This window comes from Triplophysa dalaica, chromosome 5 (genome assembly GCF_015846415.1).
Source record: "Triplophysa dalaica isolate WHDGS20190420 chromosome 5, ASM1584641v1, whole genome shotgun sequence".
Classification (NCBI taxonomy): domain Eukaryota; kingdom Metazoa; phylum Chordata; class Actinopteri; order Cypriniformes; family Nemacheilidae; genus Triplophysa; species Triplophysa dalaica.
Genome location: NC_079546.1, coordinates 17,972,688 through 17,987,621, shown reverse-complemented (window position 1 = coordinate 17,987,621; position 14,934 = coordinate 17,972,688). Strand labels below are relative to the sequence as shown.

General features: G+C 47.3%; 29 non-coding genes across 29 annotated transcripts; 3 read left to right on the top strand and 26 right to left on the bottom strand.

The window, feature by feature from the left end:
• The first annotated feature begins 223 nt into the window (after positions 1–223).
• Positions 224–305, top strand: trnas-aga (transfer RNA serine (anticodon AGA)). The gene has a single exon. It is a non-coding gene; the product is annotated as a tRNA-Ser (tRNA).
• An 811-nt stretch (positions 306–1,116) lies between these two features.
• trnan-guu (transfer RNA asparagine (anticodon GUU)) lies at positions 1,117–1,190 on the bottom strand. The gene has a single exon. It is a non-coding gene; the product is annotated as a tRNA-Asn (tRNA).
• A 214-nt stretch (positions 1,191–1,404) lies between these two features.
• Positions 1,405–1,477, bottom strand: trnak-cuu (transfer RNA lysine (anticodon CUU)). Its single transcript has one exon. It is a non-coding gene; the product is annotated as a tRNA-Lys (tRNA).
• A 118-nt stretch (positions 1,478–1,595) lies between these two features.
• On the top strand, positions 1,596–1,677 carry trnas-aga (transfer RNA serine (anticodon AGA)). Its single transcript has one exon. It is a non-coding gene; the product is annotated as a tRNA-Ser (tRNA).
• Positions 1,678–2,310: 633 nt separating this feature from the next.
• Positions 2,311–2,392, bottom strand: trnas-uga (transfer RNA serine (anticodon UGA)). Its single transcript has one exon. It is a non-coding gene; the product is annotated as a tRNA-Ser (tRNA).
• Positions 2,393–2,793: 401 nt separating this feature from the next.
• On the bottom strand, positions 2,794–2,866 carry trnak-uuu (transfer RNA lysine (anticodon UUU)). Its single transcript has one exon. It is a non-coding gene; the product is annotated as a tRNA-Lys (tRNA).
• Positions 2,867–3,006: 140 nt separating this feature from the next.
• On the bottom strand, positions 3,007–3,088 carry trnal-uag (transfer RNA leucine (anticodon UAG)). The gene has a single exon. It is a non-coding gene; the product is annotated as a tRNA-Leu (tRNA).
• A 704-nt stretch (positions 3,089–3,792) lies between these two features.
• On the bottom strand, positions 3,793–3,874 carry trnas-uga (transfer RNA serine (anticodon UGA)). Its single transcript has one exon. It is a non-coding gene; the product is annotated as a tRNA-Ser (tRNA).
• Positions 3,875–3,970: 96 nt separating this feature from the next.
• On the bottom strand, positions 3,971–4,042 carry trnah-gug (transfer RNA histidin (anticodon GUG)). The gene has a single exon. It is a non-coding gene; the product is annotated as a tRNA-His (tRNA).
• Positions 4,043–4,394: 352 nt separating this feature from the next.
• trnal-uag (transfer RNA leucine (anticodon UAG)) lies at positions 4,395–4,476 on the bottom strand. Its single transcript has one exon. It is a non-coding gene; the product is annotated as a tRNA-Leu (tRNA).
• Positions 4,477–5,180: 704 nt separating this feature from the next.
• trnas-uga (transfer RNA serine (anticodon UGA)) lies at positions 5,181–5,262 on the bottom strand. Its single transcript has one exon. It is a non-coding gene; the product is annotated as a tRNA-Ser (tRNA).
• A 96-nt stretch (positions 5,263–5,358) lies between these two features.
• trnah-gug (transfer RNA histidin (anticodon GUG)) lies at positions 5,359–5,430 on the bottom strand. Its single transcript has one exon. It is a non-coding gene; the product is annotated as a tRNA-His (tRNA).
• Positions 5,431–5,663: 233 nt separating this feature from the next.
• On the bottom strand, positions 5,664–5,736 carry trnak-uuu (transfer RNA lysine (anticodon UUU)). Its single transcript has one exon. It is a non-coding gene; the product is annotated as a tRNA-Lys (tRNA).
• Positions 5,737–5,876: 140 nt separating this feature from the next.
• Positions 5,877–5,958, bottom strand: trnal-uag (transfer RNA leucine (anticodon UAG)). The gene has a single exon. It is a non-coding gene; the product is annotated as a tRNA-Leu (tRNA).
• A 702-nt stretch (positions 5,959–6,660) lies between these two features.
• trnas-uga (transfer RNA serine (anticodon UGA)) lies at positions 6,661–6,742 on the bottom strand. Its single transcript has one exon. It is a non-coding gene; the product is annotated as a tRNA-Ser (tRNA).
• A 96-nt stretch (positions 6,743–6,838) lies between these two features.
• Positions 6,839–6,910, bottom strand: trnah-gug (transfer RNA histidin (anticodon GUG)). The gene has a single exon. It is a non-coding gene; the product is annotated as a tRNA-His (tRNA).
• Positions 6,911–7,262: 352 nt separating this feature from the next.
• On the bottom strand, positions 7,263–7,344 carry trnal-uag (transfer RNA leucine (anticodon UAG)). The gene has a single exon. It is a non-coding gene; the product is annotated as a tRNA-Leu (tRNA).
• Positions 7,345–8,048: 704 nt separating this feature from the next.
• Positions 8,049–8,130, bottom strand: trnas-uga (transfer RNA serine (anticodon UGA)). Its single transcript has one exon. It is a non-coding gene; the product is annotated as a tRNA-Ser (tRNA).
• Positions 8,131–8,732: 602 nt separating this feature from the next.
• Positions 8,733–8,814, bottom strand: trnal-uag (transfer RNA leucine (anticodon UAG)). Its single transcript has one exon. It is a non-coding gene; the product is annotated as a tRNA-Leu (tRNA).
• Positions 8,815–9,518: 704 nt separating this feature from the next.
• On the bottom strand, positions 9,519–9,600 carry trnas-uga (transfer RNA serine (anticodon UGA)). The gene has a single exon. It is a non-coding gene; the product is annotated as a tRNA-Ser (tRNA).
• Positions 9,601–9,696: 96 nt separating this feature from the next.
• trnah-gug (transfer RNA histidin (anticodon GUG)) lies at positions 9,697–9,768 on the bottom strand. The gene has a single exon. It is a non-coding gene; the product is annotated as a tRNA-His (tRNA).
• Positions 9,769–10,001: 233 nt separating this feature from the next.
• On the bottom strand, positions 10,002–10,074 carry trnak-uuu (transfer RNA lysine (anticodon UUU)). The gene has a single exon. It is a non-coding gene; the product is annotated as a tRNA-Lys (tRNA).
• Positions 10,075–10,214: 140 nt separating this feature from the next.
• Positions 10,215–10,296, bottom strand: trnal-uag (transfer RNA leucine (anticodon UAG)). Its single transcript has one exon. It is a non-coding gene; the product is annotated as a tRNA-Leu (tRNA).
• Positions 10,297–11,000: 704 nt separating this feature from the next.
• trnas-uga (transfer RNA serine (anticodon UGA)) lies at positions 11,001–11,082 on the bottom strand. Its single transcript has one exon. It is a non-coding gene; the product is annotated as a tRNA-Ser (tRNA).
• Positions 11,083–11,684: 602 nt separating this feature from the next.
• trnal-uag (transfer RNA leucine (anticodon UAG)) lies at positions 11,685–11,766 on the bottom strand. Its single transcript has one exon. It is a non-coding gene; the product is annotated as a tRNA-Leu (tRNA).
• A 704-nt stretch (positions 11,767–12,470) lies between these two features.
• On the bottom strand, positions 12,471–12,552 carry trnas-uga (transfer RNA serine (anticodon UGA)). Its single transcript has one exon. It is a non-coding gene; the product is annotated as a tRNA-Ser (tRNA).
• A 390-nt stretch (positions 12,553–12,942) lies between these two features.
• trnak-uuu (transfer RNA lysine (anticodon UUU)) lies at positions 12,943–13,015 on the bottom strand. The gene has a single exon. It is a non-coding gene; the product is annotated as a tRNA-Lys (tRNA).
• Positions 13,016–13,155: 140 nt separating this feature from the next.
• Positions 13,156–13,237, bottom strand: trnal-uag (transfer RNA leucine (anticodon UAG)). The gene has a single exon. It is a non-coding gene; the product is annotated as a tRNA-Leu (tRNA).
• A 1,211-nt stretch (positions 13,238–14,448) lies between these two features.
• trnat-cgu (transfer RNA threonine (anticodon CGU)) lies at positions 14,449–14,523 on the top strand. The gene has a single exon. It is a non-coding gene; the product is annotated as a tRNA-Thr (tRNA).
• The last annotated feature ends 411 nt before the right edge of the window (positions 14,524–14,934 follow it).

Below are 14,934 nucleotides of genomic sequence, written 5' to 3'. Positions count from 1 at the left end.
CCGAGCCCTGTATAGTCCGTGTGCTAGCTCACCTTGATCGTGTGGTTGGTTAGTACTCTGTGGCCTCAGCGAATCCGGATCGAGGCAACTTTTTGGGGGGGCTTGAAGAAACTGCTTCCTGCTTGCTTTGGAACTGTGTTGGTGGCGAACGCCTTCCATCGGGCGAACAACGCACTGGGGGAGTCCCTGTCGAAACGAATGCGAGACGATATATAAACCTTGTGTAGTCGTGGCCGAGTAGTTAAGGCGATGGACTAGAAATCCATTGGGGTCTCCCTGCGCAGGTTCGAATCCTGCCGACTACGTTTGTGGTGTATTTAGCTAAGATGCTGATTTGTATCTCTAGAGGCGAAAGAGCAAACTTCATCTCGGCCGAGCCCTGTGCAGCCGGTTGTTAGCTCGCTTTGATCGTGTGGTTGGTTAGTACTCTGTGTTGTGGTCTCAGCGAATCCGGATCGAGTCAACTTCAATCGGGCGAACAAACCACTGCAATTTGTTCAAAAATAGCCGCGCCAAGCACTTCGTCAGCTGTTCTTTAGAATGTTTAAACCCAGCTCATCCAAGCTATTGGAAAGCGGCAAAGAAAAGGCTTAACTCCCCGTCGGGGAATCATTTTGGAGGAGGCTTGGCAGAAGAACTTGGCACGCACCGACACAAGCCCAGACAGCTCAGCTCGGTCTGGGAGGAGCCTCCTCATCATTTCTGTCTAGCGGCGTGACATGCGGAGATACTCTCCAACCTACTAACGAGGATTATACTTCTCAAATCGTAGTTCTTCTTTCTGTTGTTCACTGCTAGTACACGTGCGGAGAAATGGACAGTCTTTCCGACTTCCATTGAAAATGTGGGTTCGCCTCTCCGATTCTTAAACTCTTGGAAACAGTTGCAGTCCATATTGCGCTTGCTGATGTTTCAGGCATGGTCCAGCAGTCAGGACCCCTGGTTTCACCCAAGCGGCCCGGGTTTAACTCCCGGCGTGAGAAGCCAAAGGCATCGTTGCTTTCAGTGTGTTTGCAAAGCTGTATTGTTTTAGAGTAAGACTCTGTTGAGTAAGCTCCACTGGCGGGCCTCAGCATTTCGGGGTCAGAAAACTGCCGCTGCTCGCCACAAAGCTTTTGTCCCTGGGTGGGCTTGAACCACCATCCTTTCGGTTAACAGCCGAACGCGCTAACCGATTGCGCCACAGAGACGGTTGTCGAGGATTTTGCTTGGACAAGTCGCCAGTTTTGACTCGTAATTAAATAGCAAAAGCGTGGCAAAACTAAATGAGCGTCATGCTCATTTTCAGAGAACCCCCTTTGGAAACATAAGAGTGAGGAAGTTGCACATGTCTCAAGAAAATCCCTGCACTAGGTCTGGTGGCGGGGCACCTTTAGAAAGGGCCCCTGACTGGGGTAGCCCTGGCACCCAACGTGGGGCTCAAACCGACGACACTAAGATTAAGAGTCTCATGCTCTACCGACTGAGCTAGCCGGGCTGGATGCATCGCACAGCCCTTGTCTGTCAGTGTCTCCAAACGGTCAGGCGAGGTTGTAGGGTGCCATCACTGGGGAAGTCCCTGTCGAAACGAATGCGAGACGACGTATAAACCTTGTGTAGTCGTGGCCGAGTGGTTAAGGCGATGGACTAGAAATCCATTGGGGTCTCCCTGCGCAGGTTCGAATCCTGCCGACTACGTTTGTGGTGTATTTAGCTAAGATGCTGATTTGTGCAGCCGTCTGTTAGCTCGTTTTAATCGTGTGGTTGGTTAGTACTCTGTGTTGTGGTCTCAGCGAATCCGGATCGAGTCAACTTTTTCTTCAATCAACTTCAATCGGGCGAACAACGCACTGCAATTTGTTCAAAAATAGCCGCGCCAAGCACTTCGTCAGCTGTTCTTTAGAATGTTTAAACCCAGCTCATCCAAGCTATTGGAAAGCGGCAAAGAAAAGGCTTAACTCCCTGTCGGGGAATCATTTTGGAGGAGGCTTGGCAGAAGAACTTGGCACGCACCGACACAAGCCCAGACAGCTCAGCTCGGTCTGGGAGGAGCCTCCTCATCATTTCTGTCTAACGGCGTGACATGCGGAGATACTGTCCAACCTAATAACGAGGATTATACTTCTCAAATCGTAGTTCTTCTTTCCGGTGTTCACTGCTAGTACACGTGCAGAGAAATGAAAAGTCTTTCCGACTTGCATTGAAAATGTGCACTCCTGTACCGGTCAATTTGTGTTATATCAACAACACGTGCCATCTGTTGCAGAGTCGCTCTTAAAGAAAAACGTGGTAGTCTATAAAGGCTTGACCTTCATCTCTCTCTCAAGCAGCCGTAGTCGGCAGGGTTTGAACCTGCGCGGGGAGACCCCAATGGATTTCAAGTCCATCGCCTTAACCGCTCGGCCACGACTACAACAGGTTCCAGGCCCTCTGGGTTTCGGTCGTGCTGCTGCAGAGGACGATGTCAAAAAGGGAAAGGCAGGACTTCAATAAGGACCGCCGTAAGGACTGCCGTAACCCGGATTCGAAGCGGGGTTGCTGCGACCACAACGCAGAGTACTAACCACTATACGATCACGGCTAGCCAACATGCCTCCGGCAAAGTGACTGAGTGACTACATCTCCAGGGAGAAGATTGGCAGCTTTTGCTGAGGTCTCAGGGAATTCCTTGAGCATGTGCTCGATGAAATCCCTGCTCAAAGCCAATGTGTAGACTCCAACGCACGAGCAAACAGTTTATTTAATTTTTATCAACAGAGGGAGGGGCCCAGAAGAGCTCACAAGGTAAAGGTGACTAACAATGTGGAAACACATCGCCCGAACAGGGACTTGAACCCTGGACCCTCAGATTAAAAGTCTGATGCTCTACCGACTGAACTATCCGAGCTCTTGAGTTGCAGCGACGTGTTGAGTACAAGAGGTGATTGCAGGTTCATCCCTCATCAAACACACCCTAACCAGCTAATGTGGCTCTGGAGGTAAGAGAAAAACTAGACTCACAACGATCCAAGCGGAGCAAAGACCCACTGGCAGCGGTGGGATTTGAACCCACGCCTCCAAAGAGACTGGAGCCTAAATCCAGCGCCTTAGACCGCTCGGCCACGCTACCTCAAAAAGGCACGTTGTGCCGCCGGTTTCCACCATTGTGTTTTACAGTAGGCCCGCTGTGACATTTCGCAGACAGTCAAGACCTTACAGGGTTCTGTCGGCTTACGGTTCAGTGCACCTTTCGGATGCAGGGGTGTTCAGTCCTATATCTGGAGGCGATGCCATCTGTTGATTGCAGTTCATCAAGTACACTTGAACCGGGTAACGGGCTCTGGGAGCTGAAAGTCAGACGTGTTTTAAACACTGCCCTGAAAGCTCATCTTTGGTCTTTTATCTGCCCGTGCTTTCCTTAAAGGTCCCTGCAAAGAAAACATTTATAAAATCACATTAGAGGCTATAAAGTATGTACACATTGTTTTACATTAAATGTTTACTACATTGTTTTATACCTAATTGCATCGACAACCCATCGAGCACTCCTGTACCGGTCAATTATGGTTATATCAACAACACGTGCCATCTGTTGCAGAGGTGCTCTTAAACATTTGTAAAATCATATAAAAGGCTATAAAGTATGTAAACATTGATTTACATTATGTGTTTACTACATGGTCATTTACCTAGTTGCATCGAAAACCCATAGAGCACTCCTGTACCGGTCAATTTGTGTTATATCAACAACACGTGCCATCTGTTGCAGAGTCGCTCTTAAAGAAAATCGTGGTAGTCTATAAAGGCTTGACCTTCATCTCTCTCTCAAGCAGCCGTAGTCGGCAGGGTTTGAACCTGCGCGGGGAGACCCCAATGGATTTCAAGTCCATCGCCTTAACCGCTCGGCCACGACTACAACAGGTTCCAGGCCCTCTGGGTTTCGGTCGTGCTAATGCAGAGGACGATGTCAAAAAGGGAAAGGCAGGACTTCAATAAGGACCGCCGTAAGGACTGCCGTAACCCGGATTCGAACCGGGGTTGCTGCGACCACAACGCAGAGTACTAACCACTATACGATCACGGCTAGCCAACATGCCTCCGGCAAAGTGACTGAGTGACTACATCTCCAGGGAGAAGATTGGCAGCTTTTGCTGAGGTCTCAGGGAATTCCTTGAGCATGTGCTCGATGAAATCCCTGCTCAAAGCCAATGTGTAGACTCCAACGCACGAGCAAACAGTTTATTTAATTTTTATCAACAGAGGGAGGGGCCCAGAAGAGCTCACAAGGTATCGGGCTCTTGAGTTGCAGTGACGTGTTGAGAACAAGAGGTGATTGCAGGTTCATCCCTCATTAAACACACCCTAACCAGCTAATGTGGCTCTGGAGGTAAGAGAAAAACTAGACTCACAACGATCCAAGCGGAGCAAAGACCCACTGGCAGCGGTGGGATTTGAACCCACGCCTCCAAAGAGACTGGAGCCTAAATCCAGCGCCTTAGACCGCTCGGCCATGCTACCTCAAAAAGGCACGTTGTGCCGCCGGTTTCCACCATTGTGTTTTACAGTAGGCCCGCTGTGACATTTCGCAGACAGTCAAGACCTTACAGGGTTCTGTCAGCTTACGGTTCAGTGCACCTTTCGGATGCAGGGGTGTTCAGTCCTATATCTGGAGGCGATGCCATCTGTTGATTGCAGTTCATCAAGTACACTTGAACCGGGTAACGGGCTCTGGGAGCTGAAAGTCAGACGTGTTTTAAACACTGCCCTGAAAGCTCATCTTTGGTCTTTTATCTGCCCGTGCTTTCCTTAAAGGTCCCTGCAAAGAAAACATTTATAAAATCACATTAGAGGCTATAAAGTATGTACACATTGTTTTACATTAAATGTTTACTACATTGTTTTATACCTAATTGCATCGACAACCCATCGAGCACTCCTGTACCGGTCAATTATGGTTATATCAACAACACGTGCCATCTGTTGCAGAGGTGCTCTTAAACATTTGTAAAATCATATAAAAGGCTATAAAGTATGTAAACATTGATTTACATTATGTGTTTACTACATGGTTATTTACCTAGTTGCATCGAAAACCCATAGAGGACTTCTGTACCGGTCAATTTGTGTTATATCAACAACACGTGCCATCTGTTGCAGAGTCGCTCTTAAATAAAAACGTGGTAGTCTATAAAGGCTTGACCTTCATCTCTCTCTCAAGCAGCCGTAGTCGGCAGGGTTTGAACCTGCGCGGGGAGACCCCAATGGATTTCAAGTCCATCGCCTTAACCGCTCGACCACGACTACAACAGGTTCCAGGCCCTCTGGGTTTCGGTCGTGCTGCTGCAGAGGACGATGTCAAAAAGGGAAAGGCAGGACTTCAATAAGGCCCGCCGTAAGGACTGCCGTAACCCGGATTTGAACCGGGGTTGCTGCGACCACAACGCAGAGTACTAACCACTATACGATCACGGCTAGCCAACATGCCTCTGGCAAAGTGACTGAGTGACTACATCTCCAGGGAGAAGATTGGCAGCTTTTGCTGAGGTCTCACGGAATTCCTTGAGCATGTGCTCGATGAAATGCCTGCTCAAAGCCAATGTGTAGACTCCAACGCACGAGCAAACAGTTTATTTAATTTTTATCAACAGAGGGAGGGGCCCAGAAGAGCTCACAAGGCAAAGGTGACTAACAATGTGGAAACACATCGCCCGAACAGGGACTTGAACCCTGGACCATCAGATTAAAAGTCTGATGCTCTACCGACTGAACTATCCGGGCTCTTGAGTTGCAGCGACGTGTTGAGTACAAGAGGTGATTGCAGGTTCATCCCTCATTAAACACACCCTAACCAGCTAATGTGGCTCTGGAGGTAAGAGAAAAACTAGACTCACAACGATCCAAGCGGAGCAAAGACCCACTGGCAGCGGTGGGATTTGAACCCACGCCTCCAAAGAGACTGGAGCCTAAATCCAGCGCCTTAGACCGCTCAGCCACGCTACCTCAAAAAGGCACCTTGTGCCGCCGGTTTCCACCATTGTGTTTTACAGTAGGCCCGCTGTGACATTTCGCAGACAGTCAAGACCTTACAGGGTTCTGTCGGCTTACGGCAGTGCACCTTTCTGATGCAGGGGTGTTCAGTCCTATATCTGGAGGCGATGCCATCTGTTGATTGCAGTTCATCAAGTACACTTGAACCGGGTAACGGGCTCTGGGAGCTGAAAGTCAGACGTGTTTTAAACACTGCCCTGAAAGCTCATCTTTGGTCTTTTATCTGCCCGTGCTTTCCTTAAAGGTCCCCGCAAAGAAAACATTTATAAAATCACATTAGAGGCTATAAAGTATGTACACATTGTTTTACATTAAATGTTTACTACATTGTTTTATACCTAATTGCATCGACAACCCATCGAGCACTCCTGTACCGGTCAATTATGGTTATATCAACAACACGTGCCATCTGTTGCAGAGGTGCTCTTAAACATTTGTAAAATCATATAAAAGGCTATAAAGTATGTAAACATTGATTTACATTATGTGTTTACTACATGGTTATTTACCTAGTTGCATCGAAAACCCATAGAGCACTTCTGTACCGGTCAATTTGTGTTTTATCAACAACACGTGCCATCTGTTGCAGAGTCGCTCTTAAAGAAAAACGTGGTAGTCTATAAAGGCTTGACCTTCATCTCTCTCTCAAGCAGCCGTAGTCGGCAGGGTTTGAACCTGCGCGGGGAGACCCCAATTGATTTCAAGTCCATCGCCTTAACCGCTCGACCACGACTACAACAGGTTCCAGGCCCTCTGGGTTTCGGTCGTGCTGCTGCAGAGGACGATGTCAAAAAGGGAAAGGCAGGACTTCAATAAGGACCGCCGTAAGGACTGCCGTAACCCGGATTCGAACCGGGGTTGCTGCGACCACAACGCAGAGTACTAACCACTATACGATCACGGCTAGCCAACATGCCTCCGGCAAAGTGACTGAGTGACTACATCTCCAGGGAGAAGATTGGCAGCTTTTGCTGAGGTCTCACGGAATTCCTTGAGCATGTGCTCGATGAAATGCCTGCTCAAAGCCAATGTGTAGACTCCAACGCACGAGCAAACAGTTTATTTAATTTTTATCAACAGAGGGAGGGGCCCAGAAGAGCTCACAAGGTATCGGGCTCTTGAGTTGCAGTGACGTGTTGAGTACAAGAGGTGATTGCAGGTTCATCCCTCATTAAACACACCCTAACCAGCTAATGTGGCTCTGGAGGTAAGAGAAAAACTAGACTCACAACGATCCAAGCGGAGCAAAGACCCACTGGCAGCGGTGGGATTTGAACCCACGCCTCCAAAGAGACTGGAGCCTAAATCCAGCGCCTTAGACCGCTCGGCCATGCTACCTCAAAAAGGCACGTTGTGCCGCCGGTTTCCACCATTGTGTTTTACAGTAGGCCCGCTGTGACATTTCGCAGACAGTCAAGACCTTACAGGGTTCTGTCGGCTTACGGTTCAGTGCACCTTTCTGATGCAGGGGTGTTCAGTCCTATATCTGGAGGCGATGCCATCTGTTGATTGCAGTTCATCAAGTACACTTGAACCGGGTAACGGGCTCTGGGAGCTGAAAGTCAGACGTGTTTTAAACACTGCCCTGAAAGCTCATCTTTGGTCTTTTATCTGCCCGTGCTTTCCTTAAAGGTCCCTGCAAAGAAAACATTTATAAAATCACATTAGAGGCTATAAAGTATGTACACATTGTTTTACATTAAATGTTTACTACATTGTTTTATACCTAATTGCATCGACAACCCATCGAGCACTCCTGTACCGGTCAATTATGGTTATATCAACAACACGTGCCATCTGTTGCAGAGGTGCTCTTAAACATTTGTAAAATCATATAAAAGGCTATAAAGTATGTAAACATTGATTTACATTATGTGTTTACTACATGGTTATTTACCTAGTTGCATCGAAAACCCATAGAGCACTCCTGTACCGGTCAATTTGTGTTATATCAACAACACGTGCCATCTGTTGCAGAGTCGCTCTTAAAGAAAAGCATGGTAGTCTATAAAGGCTTGACCTTCATCTCTCTCTCAAGCAGCCGTAGTCGGCAGGGTTTGAACCTGTGCGGGGAGACCCCAATGGATTTCAAGTCCATCGCCTTAACCGCTCGGCCACGACTACAACAGGTTCCAGGCCCTCTGGGTTTCGGTCGTGCTGCTGCAGAGGACGATGTCAAAAAGGGAAAGGCAGGACTTCAATAAGGACCGCCGTAAGGACTGCCGTAACCCGGATTGCTGCGACCACAACGCAGAGTACTAACCACTATACGATCACGGCTAGCCAACATGCCTCCGGCAAAGTGACTGAGTGACTACATCTCCAGGGAGAAGATTGGCAGCTTTTGCTGAGGTCTCACGGAATTCCTTGAGCGTGTGCTCGATGAAATCCCTGCTCAAAGCCAATGTGTAGACTCCAACGCACGAGCAAACAGTTTATTTAATTTTTATCAACAGAGGGAGGGGCCCAGAAGAGCTCACAAGGTAAAGGTGACTAACAATGTGGAAACACATTGCCCGAACAGGGACTTGAACCCTGGACCCTCAGATTTAAAGTCTGATGCTCTACCGACTGAACTATCCGGGCTCTTGAGTTGCAGCGACGTGTTGAGTACAAGAGGTGATTGCAGGTTCATCCCTCATCAAACACACCCTAACCAGCTAATGTGGCTCTGGAGGTAAGAGAAAAACTAGACTCACAACGATCCAAGCGGAGCAAAGACCCACTGGCAGCGGTGGGATTTGAACCCACGCCTCCAAAGAGACTGGAGCCTAAATCCAGCGCCTTAGACCGCTCGGCCACGCTACCTCAAAAAGGCACGTTGTGCCGCCGGTTTCCACCATTGTGTTTTAAAGTAGGCCCGCTGTGACATTTCGCAGACAGTCAAGACCTTACAGGGTTCTGTCGGCTTACGGTTCAGTGCACCTTTCTGATGCAGGGGTGTTCAGTCCTATATCTGGAGGCGATGCCATCTGTTGATTGCAGTTCATCAAGTACACTTGAACCGGGTAACGGGCTCTGGGAGCTGAAAGTCAGACGTGTTTTAAACACTGCCCTGAAAGCTCATCTTTGGTCTTTTATCTGCCCGTGCTTTCCTTAAAGGTCCCTGCAAAGAAAACATTTATAAAATCACATTAGAGGCTATAAAGTATGTACACATTGTTTTACATTAAATGTTTACTACATTGTTTTATACCTAATTGCATCGACAACCCATCGAGCACTCCTGTACCGGTCAATTATGGTTATATCAACAACACGTGCCATCTGTTGCAGAGGTGCTCTTAAACATTTGTAAAATCATATAAAAGGCTATAAAGTATGTAAACATTGATTTACATTATGTGTTTACTACATGGTTATTTACCTAGTTGCATCGAAAACCCATAGAGCACTCCTGTACCGGTCAATTTGTGTTATATCAACAACACGTGCCATCTGTTGCAGAGTCGCTCTTAAAGAAAAGCATGGTAGTCTATAAAGGCTTGACCTTCATCTCTCTCTCAAGCAGCCGTAGTCGGCAGGATTTTAACCTGCGCGGGGAGACCCCAATGGATTTCAAGTCCATCACCTTAACCGCTCGGCCACGACTACAACAGGTTCCAGGCCCTCTGGGTTTCGGTCGTGCTGCTGCAGAGGACGATGTCATAAAGGGAAAGGCAGGACTTCAATAAGGACCGCCGTAAGGACTGCCGTAACCCGGATTCGAACCGGGGTTGCTGCGACCACAACGCAGAGTACTAACCACTATACGATCACGGCGAGCCAACATGCCTCCGGCAAAGTGACTGAGTGACTACATCTCCAGGGAGAAGATTGGCAGCTTTTGCTGAGGTCTCACGGAATTCCTTGAGCGTGTGCTCGATGAAATCCCTGCTCAAAGCCAATGTGTAGACTCCAACGCACGAGCAAACAGTTTATTTAATTTTTATCAACAGAGGGAGGGGCCCAGAAGAGCTCACAAGGTAAAGGTGACTAACAATGTGGAAACACATCGCCCGAACAGGGACTTGAACCCTGGACCCTCAGATTAAAAGTCTGATGCTCTACCGACTGAACTATCCGAGCTCTTGAGTTGCAGCGACGTGTTGAGTACAAGAGGTGATTGCAGGTTCATCCCTCATCAAACACACCCTAACCAGCTAATGTGGCTCTGGAGGTAAGAGAAAAACTAGACTCACAACGATCCAAGCGGAGCAAAGACCCACTGGCAGCGGTGGGATTTGAACCCACGCCTCCAAAGAGACTGGAGCCTAAATCCAGCGCCTTAGACCGCTCGGCCACGCTACCTCAAAAAGGCACGTTGTGCCGCCGGTTTCCACCATTGTGTTTTACAGTAGGCCCGCTGTGACATTTCGCAGACAGTCAAGACCTTACAGGGTTCTGTCGGCTTACGGTTCAGTGCACCTTTCGGATGCAGGGGTGTTCAGTCCTATATCTGGAGGCGATGCCATCTGTTGATTGCAGTTCATCAAGTACACTTGAACCGGGTAACGGGCTCTGGGAGCTGAAAGTCAGACGTGTTTTAAACACTGCCCTGAAAGCTCATCTTTGGTCTTTTATCTGCCCGTGCTTTTCTTAAAGGTCCCTGCAAAGAAAACATTTATAAAATCACATTAGAGGCTATAAAGTATGTACACATTGTTTTACATTAAATGTTTACTACATTGTTTTATACCTAATTGCATCGACAACCCATCGAGCACTCCTGTACCGGTCAATTATGGTTATATTAACAACACGTGCCATCTGTTGCAGAGGTGCTCTTAAACATTTGTAAAATCATATAAAAGGTTATAAAGTATGTAAACATTGATTTACATTATGTGTTTACTACATGGTCATTTACCTAGTTGCATCGAAAACCCATAGAGCACTCCTGTACCGGTCAATTTGTGTTATATCAACAACACGTGCCATCTGTTGCAGAGTCGCTCTTAAAGAAAAACGTGGTAGTCAATAAAGGCTTGACCTTCATCTCTCTCTCAAGCAGCCGTAGTCGGCAGGGTTTGAACCTGCGCAGGGAGACCCCAATGGATTTCAAGTCCATCGCCTTAACCGCTCGGCCACGACTACAACAGGTTCCAGGCCCTCTGGGTTTCGGTCGTGCTGCTGCAGAGGACGATGTCAAAAAGGGAAAGGCAGGACTTCAATAAGGACCGCCGTAAGGACTGCCGTAACCCGGATTGCTGCGACCACAACGCAGAGTACTAACCACTATACGATCACGGCTAGCCAACATTCCTCCGGCGAAGTGACTGAGTGACTACATCTCCAGGGAGAAGATTGGCAGCTTTTGCTGAGGTCTCACGGAATTCCTTGAGCGTGTGCTCGATGAAATCCCTGCTCAAAGCCAATGTGTAGACTCCAACGCACGAGCAAACAGTTTATTTAATTTTTATCAACAGAGGGAGGGGCCCCGAAGAGCTCACAAGGTAAAGGTGACTAACAATGTGGAAACACATTGCCCGAACAGCGACTTGAACCCTGGACCCTCAGATTTAAAGTCTGATGCTCTACCAACTGAACTATCCGGGCTCTTGAGTTGCAGCGACGTGTTGAGTACAAGAGGTGATTGCAGGTTCATCCCTCATCAAACACACCCTAACCAGCTAATGTGGCTCTGGAGGTAAGAGAAAAACTAGACTCACAACGATCCAAGCGGAGCAAAGACCCACTGGCAGCGGTGGGATTTGAACCCACGCCTCCAAAGAGACTGGAGCCTAAATCCAGCGCCTTAGACCGCTCGGCCACGCTACCTCAAAAAGGCACGTTGTGCCGCCGGTTTCCACCATTGTGTTTTAAAGTAGGCCCGCTGTGACATTTCGCAGACAGTCAAGACCTTACAGGGTTCTGTCGGCTTACGGTTCAGTGCACCTTTCTGATGCAGGGGTGTTCAGTCCTATATCTGGAGGCGATGCCATCTGTTGATTGCAGTTCATCAAGTACACTTGAACCGGGTAACGGGCTCTGGGAGCTGAAAGTCAGACGTGTTTTAAACACTGCCCTGAAAGCTCATCTTTGGTCTTTTATCTGCCCGTGCTTTCCTTAAAGGTCCCTGCAAAGAAAACATTTATAAAATCACATTAGAGGCTATAAAGTATGTACACATTGTTTTACATTAAATGTTTACTACATTGTTTTATACCTAATTGCATCGACAACCCATCGAGCACTCCTGTACCGGTCAATTATGGATATATCAACAACACGTGCCATCTGTTGCAGAGGTGCTCTTAAACATTTGTAAAATCATATAAAAGGCTATAAAGTATGTAAACATTGATTTACATTATGTGTTTACTACATGGTTATTTACCTAGTTGCATCGAAAACCCATAGAGCACTCCTGTACCGGTCAATTTGTGTTATATCAACAACACGTGCCATCTGTTGCAGAGTCGCTCTTAAAGAAAAGCATGGTAGTCTATAAAGGCTTGACCTTCATCTCTCTCTCAAGCAGCCGTAGTCGGCAGGATTTTAACCTGCGCGGGGAGACCCCAATGGATTTCAAGTCCATCACCTTAACCGCTCGGCCACGACTACAACAGGTTCCAGGCCCTCTGGGTTTCGGTCGTGCTGCTGCAGAGGACGATGTCAAAAAGGGAAAGGCAGGACTTCAATAAGGACCGCCGTAAGGACTGCCGTAACCCGGATTGCTGCGACCACAACGCAGAGTACTAACCACTATACGATCACGGCTAGCCAACAATGCCTCCGGCAAAGTGGCTGAGTGACTACATCTCCAGGGAGAAGATTGGCAGCTTTTGCTGAGGTCTCACGGAATTCCTTGAGCGTGTGCTCGATGAAATCCCTGCTCAAAGCCAATGTGTAGACTCCAACGCACGAGCAAACAGTTTATTTAATTTTTATCAACAGAGGGAGGGGCCCAGAAGAGCTCACAAGGTAAAGGTGACTAACAATGTGGAAACACATCGCCCGAACAGGGACTTGAACCCTGGACCATCAGATTAAAAGTCTGATGCTCTACCGACTGAACTATCCGGGCTCTTGAGTTGCAGCGACGTGTTGAGTACAAGAGGTGATTGCAGGTTCATCCCTCATTAAACACACCCTAACCAGCTAATGTGGCTCTGGAGGTAAGAGAAAAACTAGACTCACAACGATCCAAGCGGAGCAAAGACCCACTGGCAGCGGTGGGATTTGAACCCAGGTCTCCAAAGAGACTGGAGCCTAAATCCAGCGCCTTAGACCGCTCGGCCACGCTACCTCAAAAAGGCACCTTGTGCCGCCGGTTTCCACCATTGTGTTTTACAGTAGGCCCGCTGTGACATTTCGCAGACAGTCAAGACCTTACAGGGTTCTGTCGGCTTACGGTTCAGTGCACCTTTCTGATGCAGGGGTGTTCAGTCCTATATCTGGAGGCGATGCCATCTGTTGATTGCAGTTCATCAAGTACACTTGAACCGGGTAACGGGCTCTGGGAGCTGAAAGTCAGACGTGTTTTAAACACTGCCCTGAAAGCTCATCTTTGGTCTTTTATCTGCCCGTGCTTTCCTTAAAGGTCCCTGCAAAGAAAACATTTATAAAATCACATTAGAGGCTATAAAGTATGTACACATTGTTTTACATTAAATGTTTACTACATTGTTTTATACCTAATTGCATCGACAACCCATCGAGCACTCCTGTACCGGTCAATTATGGTTATATCAACAACACGTGCCATCTGTTGCAGAGGTGCTCTTAAACATTTGTAAAATCATATAAAAGGCTATAAAGTATGTAAACATTGATTTACATTATGTGTTTACTACATGGTTATTTACCTAGTTGCATCGAAAACCCATAGAGCACTCCTGTACCGGTCAATTTGTGTTATATCAACAACACGTGCCATCTGTTGCAGAGGTGCCCTTAAACATTTATAAAATCATATAAAAGGCTATAAAGTATGTACACATTGATTTACATTAAGTGTTTACTACATGGTTATTTACCTAGTTGCATCGAAAACCCATAGAGCACTCCTGTACCGGTCAATTTGTGTTATATCAACAACACGTGCCATCTGTTGCAGAGTCGCTCTTAAAGAAAAACGTGGTAGTCTATAAAGGCTTCATCTTCATCTCTCTCTCAAGCAGCCGTAGTCGGCAGGGTTTGAACCTGCGCGCGGAGACCCCAATGGATTTCAAGTCCATCGCCTTAACCGCTTGGCGCAATGGATAGCGCATTGGACTTCTAGATTGAGTAATGTGTGCATTCAAAGGTTGTGGTTTCGAGTCCCACCAGAGTCGTGGTTGATTTAGTTTGCAGAAAACTCCCAAAAATCGTGACTAGGGAAGGATATGTTGCTACATGAAGAGGGTACACACATTCAATAACTCTTAAACAATCCCTTTGCATGTTTTCCTCCATTTTACTGTGAGTTTTTGCCACTTTGTTACTTTTCAGTCACATGATCTTCAGGCATTGGGCGAAGGCACCGTGGCTTAGCTGGCAAAGCACCTGTCTCGTAAACAGGAGATCCTGGGTTTCAAATCCCAGTGGAGGCTAGTGCCTTGGTGCTTCTTGTTGCACATCTTTTCGTATTTGAAAGAAGGTTTTTGTTATTTTAAATGTTCCAGAAACACCCAAGAAGTGAACTTGCTCATCACATCCTGCTTACCCGCACAGTATTGCAGCACTGAAGTTATGGTGGATGTCAAGCAGTCCACAGAAAAATCGGACTTGTGTGGCAAGTTTCAGTTAAAAAACATTTTGTCAAGTTCACAAACTGTAAATGTTTTATCAAAAATGAAGGCCGTGACGGTTTTGAAATAAACTGATCTATTCATGACTGACTCTGCCCCAGTGTGGACCTCGGTTCCCATACCCCTGTCAAAGGAGACCTCATCCATGATTCCCATCTCTCCTTAATTGTTTGTTTTCCCCTTTGTAACTGGTCAGTCACAGTCATCACAAAAC